Genomic DNA, 19,154 nt, shown 5'->3' on the forward strand with positions numbered 1-19,154 from the left:
GCTCAAGGTGCCGTGTGTTCAATTTTAGTTGCAGGGGGCGCTGCCCACCATCCCTTGCGGGACTCGAGGAATTGAACTGGCAACCTTGTGGTTGAGGGCCCACTGGCCCATGTGGGAATCGAACCAGCAGCCTTCAGAGTTAGGAGCATGGAGCTCTAACCGCCTGAGCCACCGGACCGGCACCATCAGTTTGTTCTTTGTATCTATGAGTCTGTATGGGTTTTGTTTGTTCGTTTATTTTGTTCTTTAGATTCCACATATAAGTGAAATCATATGGTAGTTGTCTTCCTCTGTCTGACTTACTTCATTTAGCATGACACCTCCTAGGTCCATCCATATTATCACAAATGTTAAAATTTCATTCTTTTTTGTGGTTGAGTAATATTCCATTGTATAGTAATGTTTCACTTCATCATATTAGGTTGGTGCAAAAGTAATTGCGGTTTAAAAGGTTAAAAATAATTGCAAAAACCACAATTACTTTTGCACCAACCTAATATATTGATGGGCACTTAGGTGGCTTCCATATTCTGGCAATTGTAAATAACACTGCAATGAACATAGTGTGCATATATCTTCTCGAATTAGTGTTTTGGATTTTTTCGAATAAACCCAGAAGTATGATTGCTGGGTCATAAGGTAGTTCTATTTTTAATTTTTTGAGGAACTACATACTGTTTTCCATAGTGGCTGCACCAATTTGCAATCCCATAAACCATACATGAAGGTTCCTTTTTCCACATCCTCCCCAACACCTGTTGTTTGTTGATTTATTGATTATAGCAATTCTGACAGGTGTGAGGTGATATCTCATTGTGGTTTTAATTTGCATTTCTCTGGTGATTAGTGATGTTGAGCATATTTTCCTATGTCTATTGGCTATCTGTATGTCCTCTTTGGAGAAATGTATATTCGGGTCCTCTGCCCATTTTTCAGTTGTATTGTTTGTTTCTTTAATGTTAAGTTGTATGAGTTCTTTATACATTTTGGATATTAACCCCTTACCAGATACCATTGGCAAATATATTCTCCCAATCTGTACGTCGTCTTTTAGCTTTGTTAATGGTTTCCTTTGCTGTGTAAAAAATTTTAGTTTGATGTGGTCCCATTTGTTGAAGATATATCAAAAATATATATATATATATTACTAAGAGCATTGTCAGAGACTATCCTACTTATGTTTTCTTCTAGGAGTTTTATAGTTTTGGGCCTTACATTTAAGTCTTTAATCCATTTTGAGTTTGTTCTTGTATATGGTGTAAGAGATCTAGTTTCATTTCTTTGCATGTATCTGTCCAGTTTTCCCAACAACATTTACTAAAAGACTGTCTTTACCTCTTTGTATATTCTTGCCTCCTTTGTCATACGTTAATTGACCACAGAGGCATGGGTATATTTCTGGGGTCTCTATTCTGTTCCATTGATCTATGTGTCTATTTTTATGCCAGCACCATGCCATTTTAATTACTATAGCCTTATAGTATAACTTTATAGCAGGTAGCATGATACCTCCAACGTTGCTCTTTCAAGATTGCTGTGGCTATTTGGGGTCTTTTGTGGTTCCTTATAAATTTTAGGATTATTTGTTCCAGTTCTAAGAAGAATGCCATTGGTATTTTCATAGGGATTGCATTGAATCTATAGATTGCTTTGAGTTGTATGGACATTTTAACAATGTTAATTATTCCTATCCATGCTTCCATTTATTTGTATCTTCTTCATATTCTTTCTTCAATGTCTTCCACTTTTCTGAGTACAGGTCTTTTATCTCCTTGGTTAAATTTATTCCTGGGTTGTTTTTTTCTTTTGTTTTGTTTTGATGCAATGGTAAATGGGATTGTTTCCTTAATTTCTCTTTCTGATAGTTTGTAACTGGTGTATACAAAAGCAACTGATTTCTGAATATTAATTTTGTATCCTGCTACTTTACTCAATTCATTTATCAGTTCTAGTAGTTTTTTGGTGGAATCTTTAGGGTTCTCTATATATAGAATCAGGGCGTCTGCAAATAATAAAAGGTTTACTTTTCCTTTCCAATTTGGATACGTTTTATTTCTTTTTCTTGTCTGATTGCTGTGACTAGGACTTCCAACACTATGTTGAACAAAAGTGATGAATGTGGACATCCGTGTCTTTTTTCTGATCTTTAGGAAAACACTTTTAGCTTTGCCCCATTGTTAGCCATGGATTTTTCCTATATGGCCTTTATTATGTTTAGCTTATGTTTCCTGTATTCCCACTTTGCTGAGAGTTTTTATCATAAATGGAAGCTGGATATTTTCAAATGCTTTTCCTGCATCTATTGATATGATCATATGATTTTTATCCTTCATTTTGTTTATTTGTGTATCATGTTAATTGATTTGCAGATATTGAACCAACCTTGCAAGCCAGGAATAAATCCCACTTGATAGTGGTGTATGATCTTTTTAATGTATGGCTGAATTCAGTTTGCTAATGTTTTGTTGAGGGTTTTGCATCTTTGTCCATCAGGGATATTAGCCTATAGTTTTATTTTTTTGTAATGTCTTTGTCTGGTTTTGGAATCAGAGTAATGCTGGACTCTTAAAATGAGCTTGAGAGCCTTCCCTCTTCTTCAATTTTTTTGGAATAGTTTGAGAAGGATAGGTGTTAATTCTTCTTTGAATGTTTGGTAAAATTCACCAGTGAAGCCATTGGTCCAGGACTGTTATTTGTTGGGAGGTTTTTGATTAGTGATTCAATTTTAGTAGTTATAGCTCTGTTTGTTCTTGATGTGGTATGACAAATAGATTTTCTGTTTCTTCTTGACTAAATCTTGGAAAATTGTATGTTTCTAGAATTTATCCATTTGTTCCAGATTGTCCAATTTGACAGCATATAATTGTTTATAGTATTTTCTTAAAATCCTTTGTATTTCTGTGGTGTCAATTGTCATTTCTCCTCTTTCATTTCTGATTTTATTTATCTGGGTTTTCTTTTTTTCTTGGTAAGTGTGGTTAAAAGTTTATCAATTTTGTTTATGTTTTCAAAGAACCAGCTTTTGGTTTCATTGATCTTTTGTATTTTTTTTTTAGACTCTAATTTGTTCATTTCCTCTTTAATCTTTATTGTTTCTTTCCTTCTACTTACTTTGGCCTTTGTTTTTCTTTTTCTAGTTTCTTTAGGTGTAGGGTTAAATTGCTGTATTGCTGTAAATTTCCCTCTTAGGATTGTTTTCACTTTGTCCCATAGATTTTGCATCATTGTGTTTTCATTTTCATTTGTCTCAAGTTATCTTTTGATTTCTTCTTTGATCTAATTGTTAACCCATTCATTGTTTGGTAGCATGTTATTTAGCCTCCATGTGTTTGTGTATTTTTCAGTTTTATTCTTATAGTTGTTTCTAGTGTCATATCATTTTGGTCAGAGAAGATGCTTGATATGATTTCAGTCTACTTAAATTTATTGAGACTTGGTTTGTGGCCTAACATGTGGTCTATCCTGAAAATGTTCCATGTGCACTTAAAAAGAATGTATATCCTGCTGCTTTGAGGAGAAATGCTCTAAAAATATCAACTAAATCTATCTGGTCTAATGTGTCATTTAAAGCCACCAATTCCTTGCTGATTTTCTGTCTAGCTGATCTGTCCATTGGTGTCAATGGGGTGTAAAAGTTCCCTATAATTACTGTATTACTGTCTATTTCTCCCTTAATGTCTGTCAATATTTGCTTTATATATTTAGGTGCTCCTACATTGGGTGCATAAATGTTTACAAGGGTTATATCCTCTTGTTGGATTGATTCCTTTATCGTTGTGAAATGTCCTTTTTGTCTCTGGTTATAGCCTTTGTTTTAAAGTATATTATGTCTGATATCAGTATTGCTACCCCAGATTTTTCTTTTGTGTTTCCATTTGCATGAAATATCTTTTTCCATCTCTTTACTTTCAGTCTATTTGTGTCTTGAGATCTGAAGTAGGTCTCTTGTAGACAGCATATATATGGGTCTTGTTTTCTTATCCATCTAGCCACCCTACCTTTTTTGATTGGAGGATTTAATCCACTTACATTTAAAATGATTATTAATAGGTATGTAGTTATTGCCAATTTATTATTCATACTTGTGTTCTTTTGGGGTTTTTTCCTTCTTCTTATAGAAGTCCCTTTAACATTTCTTATAATACTGATTTGTTGGTGATGAACTCCTTTAGCCTTTTCTTGTTTGGGGAGCTCTTTCTCTCTCCTGTGATTCTAATGATAGTCTTGCTTGGTAGAATAATGTTGATTGTAGGTCCTTGCTTTTCATCACTTTGAATAGGGTGTTTGTGAGCAAGTGAGTCTGTGCACAGGCCCTTTAAGAGGACACCTGGGTTTCCAGTATCACTCCATCTCACCCAGACAGAACCCCCACCGATTTTCACAGCCAGGTATTGTGGGTACTCCTCTTCTCATGGAGTACTCCAGTACTCCATGCTGGGGAGCCTAGTGTGGGGCTGGGACTCCACACTCCTCAGGGGGGACCTCTGTACCTGAGATATCCCTCCCAATTCTCAACTGCCACGTGTGGGTATGGGACGAGTATCTCCACCCCTGCTACCTGTCTCAACATGGCTTCTCCTATATATCCTTGGTTATAGGAGTTCTATTCAGCTAATCTTCAGATGGTTCTCCAGGCTGATTGTTCTATAATTTAGTTATGATTTTGATGTTGTCATGGGAGGAGGCAAACAAAGTTTACTTACTTCACCATCTTGATCAGAGGCTCTGGTTTTGTAGTCAATCGATTGTAGCCATTCTGATATGTGTGTTGATTATATTGGGGTTTTGATTTTTATTCCCTGATGACTAATGGGCATCTTTTATATATGCTTTTTAACAATTTGAATATCCTCTTTTGTGAAGTGACTGTTCAGGCCCATGTGCCAGATTTGTTTTCTTTTTTAAATTACAGGAATTATTTTTAACTAGTCTGGACTCAAATCTTTTTCAGTTATATCTGTTACAAATGTCTTCTCCTATTTGGTGGCTTTCTTTACACTCTCCTGATGGTGTTTTTGGAGGAAAAAAAGTTCTTAATTTTATGTAATTTATTATATCAATATTTCTCTTTAAAGTTTGTGCTTTATTTTGTCTACTTTAAGAAAATTTTCCCTATCCCCAGGTTGTAAAGATATGCTATCTTACCTTCTAGAGGTTTCATTGTTTTATCTTTTACTTTTAGAACTACAGCCACCTGGCACTTATTCATTTGCTGGGTTTTGGTCTGGTGTAAAGCAGTAAGTCATTTCATTTTGTCTGTAAGGACAGTCCACTGACCCAGTTTTGGAAATTATTGATAATTATTAGACAATCATCAGTTTTGGACTGCTCTGAAGCAATATCTTTGAATCAACTGTCCGTATATACACGGGTCTCTTTCTGGGATCCTATTTTATGTTTTTGTTTAGGTGGCAATACTATACTGATTTCTGCAGTTTTCATATCCAGTGGAGCAAATCCTCCCACTATTCTTCTTCATCAAGTGTCATGGTTAGTCTCGGCCATTTGCACTAACATATGCATTTAGAATAACCTTTTCAAGTTCTATTTTTAAAATCGTTTTGGGACTTAATTGGGAACACATTGACTTTATAGATCATGTTAGAGAAAAATAAGATATTTATAACACTGTATTGTCCAATTGTGAACATGGTATATAGCTCTGCTTTTACCTAGGCATTTTATACACAATATTATTGTCTTCTTGAAGTTGAAGTTCATTCCTGAGCATTTAAGAGTTTTGACATTATCATATATATAAATTTTCATTTTATAATTGTTTGAGGCTTATACATAGAAATGCAATGTTTTTTGTTGATCTTGTATCTAGTGGTCTGCTAAGCTCACATTAATTTCAATAATTCTTAAATATTTTGGATTTTCTACATATGCAATCATATCATATGCAAGTAATAAGAGTTAATGTCTTCCTTTCCAATCCTTATACATTTTATTTCTTTCTTTGCCTTACAATACAAGCTAGAATCAGTACAACATTGAATAGAAACACTGATAGTAATCATCCTTATGCTGTTCCCAATCTCAAAGCTTTTAACATTTTACCATTAAGCATGGTGTTTGCTGTTGGCTTTTGGTTTTTGAAATAGGTAATTAGATCACTGATTTCCAGCCTTTTTTTTTCTAATATATGCATTTGAAGCTACAGATTTCCCTCTAAGGTTTATCTGTATCCCACAAGTTTTGATACATTTTTTTCATTATTTTTCAGTTTAAAATATTTTCTAATTTCCATTGTCATTTCTTCTTTGAACTGTGGGACTATAAAACTGTATTTAGTAATTTCCAGATATTTGGGGATTTTCCCAGTTATCTTCTTGTTATTGATTTCTGACTTAAATGCATGGAAGAAAATTTTTGAAAAGTTTTTGATACTTTTTTTATGGTCTAGAAGTTTTGTATGTGCTTGGGGGAAAAAAATATGTATTTTACCATTATTGGTTGTTTTATTCTACATATGTTCATTAAATCAAATGTTGCTCAAATCCTATATGTCCTAACTGATTTTTGTTCTTAGGGTTCCATTAGATATTGAAAGTGATTATTAAAATTTCCCATTATGATTATGAGTTAGTCTATTTCACCTTTTAGTTTTGTCAAATCTTGCTGTATTTTCATTCCTGTTATTTGGAACATACAAAATTTCTGTGAATTAACTCTTTTATCAGTGCAGTATCTCTCTTCATCTCTAGTAATGCTATATAAGTATTATAAAATATGTAGCGGTGTTTGGCTGGTACTTGTGTATATATTTCCTCTGCTTTCCTTCAACTTTTCTGTATTTCTATGCTTCAGTATGTGTCTTATAAATATGTTAAGTATAGTAATTTTAAAGTTTGTGTCTCATAACTCCTATATCTAGGATCCCTATATGTCTGTTTCTGTTGCCTATTGGCTTCGTTAGTTTTCATTCATTTCACTCCTAGTTTTCTTATTACACGATAGTCATTGTATATGAGAATCTGTGTATAGAATTAAATTTGAGGCCTAAGATGACTATCTTCCCCAGAGAGTATTTACATCTCTCTCTGTCCTCAAGCCATAATTACTTCAATACAATTTAAAAATGATTCAAAATTGGTGTTAGTCCCTGCTGGGCCTCTCTAGTTCTGGTTCACCCATTTTCCCGGGTTCAGACCTTCCCAGGGTCGTAACCCAGAACTCCCAACCTGGGTAGGTCCTGATCTACAATCTCTCCCTTCTTCATCCCACCCGTTAGCTACTGTCTCTAGAGTTGGCAAAGATCCATCCTGGCAAAGGAGGCCCAAATGCTGAGTTTGTCACTTGGGCCTCACTCTCCTCTATATCGTAACCAGGTTATTCTTCACTATCTTGTTAGTTTTTCAATGCCTTAGAGCAGGTATTTTTATATTTTCATCAGCGTCTCTTATTGTCCTCAAAATGATGATTAGTCCAAATGACCTTGTCCACCATTACTAGAGAGATGTACCAGTCTGCTCCATTTGTTTTGTCTTTTAATATAAATAATAATTTATATTATTTTCTTATTATGCAGTCTTATTACTATAGCTTTCTTATTATAAAAGTTATACATTCATTCCCACTATCAAAAATTTAGAAAAGATAAACATAAAAAGGAAGAAAATAAAAATCACTTATAATTTCACCATTCTGAAATGCATTTCCTACTTGTCTTTTTTCATTGCATATATACAAATATTTTTAACAAAAATGAGATCATCCTATACTTATTTTGTAATAGAATTGATTCATTTAATATATCACAACACCCTGATAGCTTTATGGCATTCTCATGTGTGTATATACCATAATTCATTTAAACAATTCTCTAGAATTGGATATCAAAATTTTTCCAATTACTCATCATTATAAAACCACTGTCACAAACATTATTTTGTCAAATATTTGAACAGTTTGTGATTATTTCCTTAGGATAAATTCCCAAAAGTAGAGTTACTCATCAAAAGATATATAAGGCACTATATATAAATTGCCAAGTCGTCCATCAGTAGAGCATTATCAATATGTACTTCTACCAACAGTGTCTGAGAGTAATGTTCAACTCCTAATATCAGATTAGAACTTCTGAGCAATTATTTCCTTACCAATATCGGTGAGATTTACCATTTTAAAGCATTCTAAATGTTCTCGGCCCTGCCTTTTGTCATCATTGTGACGTTGATTTCTTCCTTGGTATGTAAAATAAGCTACCAACTCAACGATTGGAGGGATTTAAGAACTTAGTAATGGAGACCAACCATTTCTTATGCTGGGGTGGGGGGTGCTGTATAAAAGCTGGTTTACTGGGGATCACTAGGGATGATGATGACTTCCAGCCCTCCAGTGGCCAAAGTAGGGCGCCTCCTTCTGGTTGGTATAGACATCCCCTCTATTAAAAAGCAGACAAAGTAAATGAGTAGAAAAGTTCTTTATGGTAACTCAGAAATTAGTATCAACTTAAGCAACACGCTAAAATACACAAACTTTGGTTCGAATTCCCCTGTACTAACAGACTAAAGTCCCAACTCCTTAATGAGGCCTTTCAAAATCTGATCTGTGCCTACCTCTCCTGCCTAGACTTACTCCTCCTGGGCCTTACACCTTAACAACTATCAATACTGGCCTCCAGAGTTCAGAGAGAGCTATGCCTTCTCTCTGCTTCTCCCCTATACCACGGATAGAGTGTCCTTTGCATGGAATGCGTTTCTTCTACTATTCACTATCAACTCTGATTTAGCCTTCAAAATTCATCTCAAATGTCACCTCCACAAGGAAATCTCCCATTACTCCCACAGCCTCTCACAGGAGTAACTCCTGTCTTCTAGCACTGCATGTTAATTTCTATCACAGCATCTATCACTGTACACTGTACTCCTCTACTTACTTGTCAGTGTCATCCACTGCTCATGAGATCAGGAACTATATCTTATATCTCTTTAAACTCTGAGCAGTGCACCTGGAAAAATGTTCCTTAAATTAAGCCTCTTCTTACCCTGTAGACATTCTTACACTCATTTCCGCCAAGTTCAGGACTTTGTTTTGGTTAAAGAAATTATAACCTAAAAATCTCATTCCCACTAAGGTAATGGTGGGATGCAGTTGCATAACATTCTAGAATGATAAAACCGGGAAGGATGTAAGTAATCATAAGCCGAGTTCTTTATTTTTATGGCAAAGGAATTAAATTTCAGGGAGATGGAGTAATTTGTTCAAGGACATAGTGCAAGTTCATGGCCAAACTAAAATGAGAATGCCATTCTTCCGATTTCTAGACCAACATGCTTCCCACTAAATTAAGGCTCTTAGGAGCAGCAGCCCAGAGGAAATAGTGCTTAACTCACAGAAAGGAATCTTTACCAACAGGATTTCAGATGCTATGGCCCCCAGACTAGGAACTAGCTGGCGTCTCCTATCTTAGTCCACATATGTCTACCCAAACTGAGGAGAGGAAAAACTCTACAATATTAACACAGAGAAAAAAGATTATGATTCGCTGTATATTTTATAAACAGGATTTTGTTCTGTGTTCATTATTGTATATCCTCTTTAAGGTGTTGAAAGCTAATATTTTTGAAGATGGACAAATAGAAACACGAAGCCACACATGCTTTTCAAACCAGGTATTTGATGTAATCGAAACTGAGTTTGAAAGGTTTACTTTTCTTGGCTTACTTACTGTTATAGAACTGCAGTATAGAAAATAGCAGGCATCTATTTCTGAAGTATATTAGGACTTGAGCTGTAAGTTAAAATCAACAAAGATATCTACCTGCCAACTACCTTTTCTAACTCCAATTACGTTATTTTACTTTTCTTTCTAAATATTATTAGAAAATGAAATCGTAAGAAATATTGTATTACTAAGGCCCTGGCTTAGCCCACGGGGCAATACACTGTTTGGGTCAGCAACTTCTAGTAGCTAACTTTCAGCAAATTGCTTAGCATTTCTGTGCTTGGTTTGGCTTTTTCATCTGGAGAATGAGGATGTTAATTGTGCATGTTTCAGATAGCTGTTCTGAGGATTAAATGAGATAATACCTGTAAAGTGCTTAGAACAATGCCAGGTACTCCGTAAGGCTTAGACTTCGTTATTATAGTAGGGGCCCTATAAATACTTATATGGTGAAAATAATCCACAGATCCATCTGGGAGTGGAGGTTAACTACTCTTGCCCCAAAATACAAAGCTCTTGCTATTGAAATAATTTTGGAGAATGGAACAAATCCCTATTGGCTCCCTAGAATATTATGCCGCATGGGGCCATGAAAGAAAATTTGATGAAATACAAGCATTAAATGTTATCACATAGCTATCCATAAATTCTGGATTTCCACAAAGCAGTTCTTCTGAATCATAATTAAGGGTTTGAAAGTCAAATGATTTAAGTGCTAGTTTTAATTACCGCTTGGTGAACTTTAGTGTGTTAGAATTGTCACAACTTTCCTTAAGGATTACTCTGAAGCCAGGCAATACAGTGGGAAATTATTAACTCCTACTTTGATACAGCAATTATCTGCATTAAAAGGTTTATGCAATTAGCTGTTTAAGATGTCATTATATTTTGCCATCTGGTACACAGGAGTTTATGCATATGAACAGGCACGTGTTGAAGTGATTTTCACTATATGACTTGTTCTCAGCCCAAGTCATCTCTCTAATGAGGGGAAGTTACCGTGCACCGTACATTAGAGGCAGGTGCACACTATCAAGCTTCATTTTCATCGAAGACCTTCATTTTTCCATTTTAAAGTATTCTGCACAAGTGTTGGAAAATTAATTAGTCGTTTGCAATTGAACGCCTGCAGGCACGTTCCTTAGCAGTTAGAGGGGGTCATGGCTTCAGTTAGGGGCCGCTCCTCCTCTTCACCCAGACGGTAGCAAGGAACCCTCATTCCATGAAAAAAGCCAGGTGTGACCACTACAAGTAGACAACCTTTCGCGATGAGGGAAAGGGGGGGCCTGGCTGCAGGGTGTTCTGAGCCACACAGGGTCAGCAGCCCCCCTACCCTCATTCCACTAAAGTGTAAGCGAGACCGGGAAAGGGTGCCGCGGCGATTCCCCAAGATTGCAGCTTCCCCGCTCCCTGCCCCTCCCCAGGGAAACCGCAGAGTGGCCCGGGCCACAGCTCTCCCAGAGCGTGAGTCCCCAACTGAAGTGCATTAAAACGGCGCCCTCTGCTGTCGGCTCCCAGCCTCCGGGTAGAGAAAAGGAGGTTAGGGGTCGGGACAAAGTTTTCACCAGGCTCACCCCTGAAAGCCAAACTCTAAAAACTGCCTTGCATCCCGATGCACTTTCTGTGCGGAAGCCAAACTCGGCGAGGCTGGACTAGGGATAAGGAATCGCCTGGCACCAGGCAGTGTCTTCCGCGCGCACTGAGAACCCCGGGTGGACCGTCCGGGCGAGCACGCTGCCCAGGCTGGGATGCGAGGGTGGGGGTGTGGCGGCCAGGTGCTGGGGGAGGCCGGGGGGGAGGCGGGGGGGCGGCTGCAGCGAAGGTCCCTAGAGTGAAGGGCCGGCGAGGGGTTGTGGTGGGAGTAGCACGAAAGTTTTTCTCGGCCTCCCACTGCCCCGTTCTCTTGCTGGGTCTTTGTTGGTTGGTTCTGTCTGAATCGCCAAAGGGCATAGCAGTCCCAGAAAGGCACCAGCGGGCACCTAACCGAGGCTGGCTCTGCGCTGCCATTGAAATTTGACACTGACGAACGAGCTAGGCCTGCTGCTTTCTTTGGGAGAGCCTGGGAGTCACCAGTCTCAAGAAACGCAGCTTTGCGTTCCCAGGGAAATGTTTTCTCCCCACGTCACCCTGTCCCCACCATTGCTGCCATATCCTCCCCATCCAACACACACCCACAACACGCATGTGTTTCCTCTTTCCCATTCCGTGTGCGACTTGGAGAACCGAAGTTCAGCTCCAAAAATTGTGGAAAGAACCTTCTGAGCACGGGGAAAGTATGGCTTTGTTGGGACTGAGGCAAGAATGTAGCCCCTGAGCCTTTTGTTTTGGGGCTTTGACAGTAGAGGCGCCTTTCACCTTTTATATTTGCGGCCTGGGGGTGACAGTGAGATCAAGGGAAGAGAACCTGGCTGAACCTGGCCCCTTTTGTCGTGTTTCTGCACCTGTCCCCTGCCCCCTAACCCCAAGAAACTGAGGGCAGGTTGGATGCCTTACAAGCAAGAAGCAAAAACATGTCCAAATAGACAACAATATGTGAAGCACTGAACCAGGAACCTACAGTTATTGACATTGAAAATAGGAATTTGAAAGCTGATTAGAGAGAGTAAAATTTAAAAAGGGGATAAGTTGGTTTGATTAAATATTCAAATGGATGCAGCCAGGCTTGGTGTACAAATGAAAAGTGGGTAAAATTGGAACTGTTTATTGGAGTTTCAGAACCTCTGTATGTGGGCAGCCATGTCTGAAAGTGAATTGCAGGTCAGAGGTTCTCTGTAGGCTTCTCACAGGAAACAGATAGTAAAGCTTGAGATAATGGTGCCAAGAAAAAGAGCCAACCATTCACGTTGGAAGAGAAAGTTGGATGAGTAAATCAAGGCCAGATTGAAAAGGCCTGGAATCAAGGGGATGAAGTAGGGAAACGTGGTTTGGAGCCAGACTGGACTAGGTCTAAATCTCATCTCATTTATCTTACAAACTGAGTCTCTGTTCCCCTCTGTGAAATGGGATAATTATGCCTCAATATTGTGGGGATTACACAGGGTTAAATGAGACAATGTCCTTAGCCCTAGTTAAATTCATCATTAATATAACCCCTTCTTCCCTTTCAACTTGTCATGCAGGGTGTCAGGCGGGGTCTCTGGTCCTGCTCCACACATAAGAACGCAAGACATGGTGAGGCCAAAAAGGAATACCCACAGAGTCATAGATAGCAGAGTCATACCACTGTAGTCTCGCTGGCGGCTGGGTTGGAGACACAGGAAGCAGGAGCCACACTATCCGCAACCTGCCGTCCACTTTTCTCTGCCAACCAACCTCACTTGCTAGCTGTAATCTGCCATGCTAACTGCAATCCACTCTTGCTAGCTCAGTCACCATCTACTTGCTAGCCCCCATTTTCTGCTAGCGTAGCCACGGCAGCTATATTAGTGGCCAATGGCTCACTGGTTACAGCTGACGGCCAACTAGCCACAGCTGATGGCCATCCAATCACAGTTGATGGCCATTTACTACCCGAGTGAGCACCTTTCCACGTGAGGCCGAGAGCCTGGAAACTGTTCTCTGGGACTCTGTCCCCACACTCCACCCCTACAGGGTCTTGCCTCACAACTTACGCGACAAGCGTCTTCCGCGAGGGGCCCTGTGCGAGGAGCCTGGAGGTGAATGCAATATCCTGGACACAGCCAGGCTCTCTGAGCACAGCCAGGGTTTCTCAGGGCACCACCAGTACTACTGGGCACAGCCAGACTTCCTGGGCTTCTTAGGGTACCGCCAGTCTCCCTGGGCACAGCCAGGGCCTCTCAGGGCACTGCCACTCTCTCTGGGCACAGCCAGAATTCCTGGACTCAGCCAGGCCTCTCAGGGCACTGCCACTCTCTCTGAACACAGCCAGACTTCCTGGACTCAGCCAGGCCTCTCAGGGCACTGCCACTCTCTCTGGGCACAGCCAGACTTCCTGGACTCAGCCAGGCCTCTCAGGGCACTGCCACTCTCTCTGGGCACAGCCAGACTTCCTGGACTCAGCCAGGCCTCTCAGGGCACTGCCACTCTCTGGGCACAGCCAGACTTCTTGGCCTCAGCCAGGCCTCTCAGGGCACTGCCACTCTCTCTGGGCACAGCCAGACTTCCTGGACTCAGCCAGGCCTCTCAGGGCACTGCCACTCTCTCTAGGCACAGCCAGACTTCCTGGACTCAGCCAGGGCTCTCAGGTTATCATGCTGGAATAACAGCGGCTCACAGTCAAGGTGCTTACATATTCTCAATGGCGGCCGGTCAAGACACAAAAGCAAACATCCGCCAGTTCCACTACATGGTGGTATGCTCCCAAGCAAACAGTCAAGCGGTCCATTAAATTAGGGATAGAAGGCAATTCCCCATAGTCCGTAGTCATTCGCCAGGGCTATCCTGGGGTTGAGGGACGACCTTGACCTCACCCTCAGCTCCCACCGAGGACTCAGCAAGCGTTTCCTCCTGGGACTACCAGTCCTGCATCCAGGCTGCCTCAGCAAGCACTTCCCAGCCCACAGGGCCGCAACGACCTTCGCTTTCTCCAGCCTATGCTGGTTGAGGAACCATCCACGTTTTCCCACCCCTCCATGGGGGTCCAGCTCTCCAGCAGCTGCTCCTCCTGGTCTTCCTGAGACTGAGTGTTCATACGCACAAACTGCTCCACTGCCTTCGGAGAGCTTTGGCTGGCACCATACCCTGCTCGCTGCACCATGTGTCACACGGGGCGTCCTACGGGGTCCCTGATCCCACTCCCCACATAAGAACGCAGGACATGGTGAGGCCAAAAAGGAACACCCACAGAGTCATAGATAGCAGAGTCATACCACTGTAGTCTCGCTGGCGGCTGGGTTGGAGACACAGGAAGCAGGAGCCACACTATCCGCAACCTGCCGTCCACTTTTCTCTGCTAACCGACCCCACTTGCTAGCTGTAATCTGCCATGCTACCTGCAATCCGCTCTTGCTAGCTCAGCCACCATTTTCTTGCTAGCCCCCATTTTCTGCTAGCATAGCCACAGCAGTTATATTAGTGGCCAATGGCTCACTGGTTACAGCTGACGCCCAACTAGCCACAGCTGATGGCCATCCAATCACAGTTGATGGCCACTTACTACCCGAGTGAGCACCTTTCCACGTGAGGCTGGGAGCCTGGAAACTGTTCTCTGGGACTCTGTCCCCACACAACTATTTCAAAATTGTTCCCATGATCTCTTGGCTTCTTCAGGGCATGTTTAAAGGTTCTTCAAATAAACATGTGGCTATGCCCCTCTTGTTTAAATTCAGTCAGCTCTGTTGCCGCCAGACACTCTGGAGTCCATGCTTGTGGAGACAGAGTCCCAGAGAGCAGTTTCCAGGCTCTTGGCCTCACATGGAAAGGTGCTGGCTCAGTTATTAGATGGCCATCAGTTGTAATCAGATGGCTATCTGCTGTGGCTCGATGGCCATCAGCTGTTCCCAGTTAGCCATTAGCCTCTAATATAACTGCTGTGGCTACGCTTAGGGGGTTGGTTGGTTGGCAGAGAAGTGGACGGTGGATTGTGGCTAGCAAGTGCGGTTAGCAAGCGGATTGTGGATTGCGGATCATGTTGATCCTACTTCCTGTGTCTTGCCCAGCTGCCAGCGAGACTGGGGTGCAAGAAAACCTATCATTGGGATACGGGCGGATGTTTGCTTTTGTGTCACGACCAGCCACCATTGAGAATATAGTGGTATGACTCCCCTATCTATGGCTCCATTGGTGTTCCTTTTTGGCCTCACCATATCCTGTGTTCTTGTGCGGGGAGCGGGACCAGAGACCCTGCATTACAATGCTATACTGCTATCTTTTGTAGCATCTAAATTTTTTGAAAATACAGAGTTTATACTAAAAGCTTCTAGTAATTGACATTCTGAGCAATGAGTCCATCAGATTGGTCTATCTAATGTCAATAATATGTAATATCGGTTTACTAGGCTCTCAAAGTCTTTGGTTGAAAATTCAGGTCACCATGATCAGAAACAGCAGTTAGGTTATCAAACAATCTCCATACATCTCTGTTGTAAGAAGCCATTTCATTAAGTGTCTGCTTTCCCAGAGCTGAGCCTACACAGAACAACCTCTGACATGCAGTTGACTTGGGGACATACCCATGTGGGGACAGAGCCCCAGAGAGCAGTTTCCAGGTTCTCGGCCTCACGTGGAAAGGTGCTGGCTCGGGTAGTAGATGGCCGTAGGCTGTGGCTAGTTGACTGTCAGCTGTAGCCGGTTAGCCAATTGGCCACTGATATAACTGTCATGGCTGCATTGGAGAGTGGAGTCTGTCAGTTGGCAGAAAAGCGGACAGCAGGTCACACGTCGTGTGAATCCAGCCTCCAGTGAGACTACAGTGGTATGACTCCCCTACCTATGGCTCCGTGGGTGTTCCTTTTTGGCCTCACCATATCCTGCGTTCTTATGTGGGGAGCGGGAGCTGAGACCCCGCAGGCTGCCCCGCATGACACATGGCGCAGCGAGCAGGGTGTGGTGTCGACCGAAACTCTCCGGAAGGTAATGAAGCAGTGTCGTGCAGGGGACCCTGCTCGCTGCGCCATTTGTCGTGCCAGGCGACCTGCGGGGTCTCTGGTCCCGCTCCCCACATAACGCAGGATATGGTGAGGCCAAAAAGGAACACCCACGGAGCCATAGATGGGGGAGTCATACCACTATATTCTCTCTGGCGGCATCCGCCTCTCTGCAATCTGCTCTTGCCAGCCCAGCCACCATCTTCTTGCTAGGCCCCATTCTTCTCTCTCCTCTGCTAGCGTAGCCACAGCAGTTATATTAGTGGCCAATGGCTCACTGGTTACAGCTGACGGCCAACTAGCCACAGCTGATGGCCATCCAATCTCAGTTGATGGCCATTTACTACCTGAGCCAGCACCTGTCTATGTGAGGCCGAGAGCCTGGAAACTGCTTTTTGGGGTTCTGTCCCCACAAGCAGTTTATACATATAAAAGCTCAGTTTCGTAAGCAGGGTATGGTGCCGGCCAAAACCTACCGAAGCATGGTGGAACAGTTTGTGCGTGTGAGAGCCCAGCTTCGGGAGGCCCATGAGGAGCGACCCCAGGAACGGGAGGCGCGGTCTGCCTGGAAGACTCCAGCCTCCAGATGGCACATCACCCTCTTGGCCATGGACGGCGTTGCCTTCATTTGGTAATCTGCTGCGGCCTTAGGCTCCGAGGGTTGTGGACATCTTACACAGAGGCCTCCACCCACTCAGACACCTGGCATGGCAAGCAGGATTCCAACCAGGTAGGAATGGTGTCTGACTCTGGGCAGGACGACAGGTGGCCCCCACACAGTGTGTGGTGCCCGGTGGCCACTGTTCTCAGGAGTTGGACCCCCAAGGAGGGGTGGGAAGACATGGACGGCTCTCCGGCCAGTGTGGAGAGGGCCCTGCAGGCTCTGGCTAAGCGGTTGCTGGAGGAGGAGAAGGCTACAGCCGGCCGCGTGGGCTGGATGTTCCTCACGGCCTTGAGTCTCAACACGGAAAATGCGCTTAATGAAATGGCCCAGGTGCCAGACCAGGTGTCCCGGTTGGAAGTGCTGGAAGCTCAGGTCCGCCTGTTAGAAGAGGGGCCCCATAGTGGAGACTCTGAGGCAGAGGCGGAGGAAGAGAGTGGAGACAATGTAGCTCCCAACCCCCAAGACCGGCCAATCTTGAAGCAAAGTGTAAAACGTGAGCAACCTTTGGGCCCCGGGGGCGTTGCTGCCGGCAACCCAGCTGTGACTAAGTTCACAATCTACACCCCTTACATTCCCACTGAGTTGCAGGAGCTGGGGAGGCGGTACAGACAGAGCCCTGAAGAGCCAGTCTCGGCTTGGCTATTACGTTTATGGGATGAGGGAGCAGACAGCATTCTCTGCTCCCCAGGTGACATGGAAAAGCTTGCCTTCATGACAGTACATCCATCCCTGTGACAAAGGTTACAGAACGCCATAGGTTGGCCCACGACCGGGCAACCACTCTCTAATGGAGTGGCTCACTGCTGCAGTACGCACAGTATGGGGACAGGCTGGCGAGCTGCCAGACACTGTGAGTCAATGGCAGTCATACACGGAACTTACTCAAATCATCCGTGAAATGGGTATGAGACATGCTATTTTTAACCTCAACATGCAGGGCCCAGATGACGAGCTTTTTACTGCCAGCATGAGAGATCTGGTTTTGGATACTGCACCTGCGAGTGCTTTTGGATCCTTGGTCACCATTCTTATACCCTATGTGGGGCGATGGACCCATGAAGTTACAACTGCCATGGCCACCCTAGGGGATGTTGAAAGCTGGAAAAAAAGGAAGTTAAGACAGGAGGTCCACGCAGTTGAGACCTGGAAGCCCAAACCAAAGGTAAAGGGGCGAGGTCGTGGGCCTCAGAGAGTAACATGTGCACAGATGTGGCGTGATCTCGTGGCAGCAGGGGTTGATCAGGAGAAAAATGGACCAACAACCCAATGCACTCTTGTTGGAACTTTGGAAACAGATGTGTCCAGAACAGCAATTCCGGAGAAGCCTAAAGGAGAAGTCTGGGAAAGCGTTACCCATGTCCCTCCAGAACTTCATGCAGCCTTGAGGCCGACTCCTTTCAGCTTGATTAGGGGTGGGGCCAAGGTACCCGGTCAGAGGGGATGAGAAGGGACCAGAGGCCCCACGTGGAACTGTCCATACATTGGTCCCCTTCTAATGTGCAAAGGGTTTTGGCCCTAGTTGACACTGGCACCAACTGCAGTCTCGTTTATGGGAACCCAGAACTGTTCCCTGGACCAGCAGTCTGCATTGATGGCTACGGGGGAAAAACTGTGACTGTGAAAGCCGTTTCCTTACCACTGGGTATAGGAAGGCTTCCCCTTCGTACCTACAAGGTTTATGTCTCCCCCGTTCCGGAGTATATTCTAGGGGTGGACGTGCTACATGGCATCAGCTTGCAGACGTCAGTAGCAGAGTTCCGTCTCCGAATCCGGGTGGTAAAAGCGGTGACATGTGGGCATGCTCACCACCGTCCTCAAGTGTTGCCACAGCCCTGGCGCATGGTTACAGAGCGACAGTACCGCCTGCCAGGAGGGCAGGAGGAGATTGGTCGTACAATACTGGAATTGGAAAAGGCATATATAGTGAGGCCAACGCACAGTCCCTTTAACTCCCCAGTATGGCCTGTCAAGAAGCCAGATGGGACCTGGCGAATGACTGTGGACTATAGGGAGTTAAATAAGGTGACGCCACCTTTGCATGCTGCAGTGCCTTCAATTCACGATTTGATGGATCGTCTGACTGTCTACCTGGGAACGTATCATTATGTAGTGGACTTGTTCAACGCTTTTTTCTCCATTGACATTGCACCCGAATGTCAAGAGCAGTTTGCTTTTACTTGGGATGGGCGGCAGTGGACTTTTCAAGTCCTTCCGCAAGGATACTTGCACAGCCCCACTATCTGCCACGGGCTCGTGGCTCAGGATTTGGCAC

The 19,154-nt window shown here is 43.2% G+C and overlaps 1 protein-coding gene and 1 long non-coding RNA gene across 8 annotated transcripts in view; one reads left to right on the plus strand and one right to left on the minus strand.

Annotated features, from left to right (window-relative positions):
* The window catches only part of NFIA (nuclear factor I A), a 561,924-nt gene that overhangs the window by 154,402 nt on the left and 388,368 nt on the right, over positions 1 to 19,154 (plus strand). The window lies entirely within an intron of this gene.
* The window catches only part of LOC141572107 (uncharacterized), a 140,424-nt gene that overhangs the window by 115,976 nt on the left and 5,294 nt on the right, over positions 1 to 19,154 (minus strand). Inside the window, exon 1 of one of the 3 annotated variants that reach the window (XR_012497237.1) lies at positions 12,894 to 13,139. The exons of 1 other annotated variant lie outside the window; for it this stretch is intronic. This is a non-coding gene — a long non-coding RNA (uncharacterized LOC141572107). Of the gene's footprint in view, positions 1 to 12,893; positions 13,140 to 19,154 lie in introns of those variants that run through there. One more of the 3 variants, XR_012497235.1, reaches the window with a different exon arrangement.

Source organism: Rhinolophus sinicus, linkage group LG06 (assembly GCF_036562045.2).
Source record: "Rhinolophus sinicus isolate RSC01 linkage group LG06, ASM3656204v1, whole genome shotgun sequence".
In the NCBI taxonomy this organism is placed as follows: domain Eukaryota; kingdom Metazoa; phylum Chordata; class Mammalia; order Chiroptera; family Rhinolophidae; genus Rhinolophus; species Rhinolophus sinicus.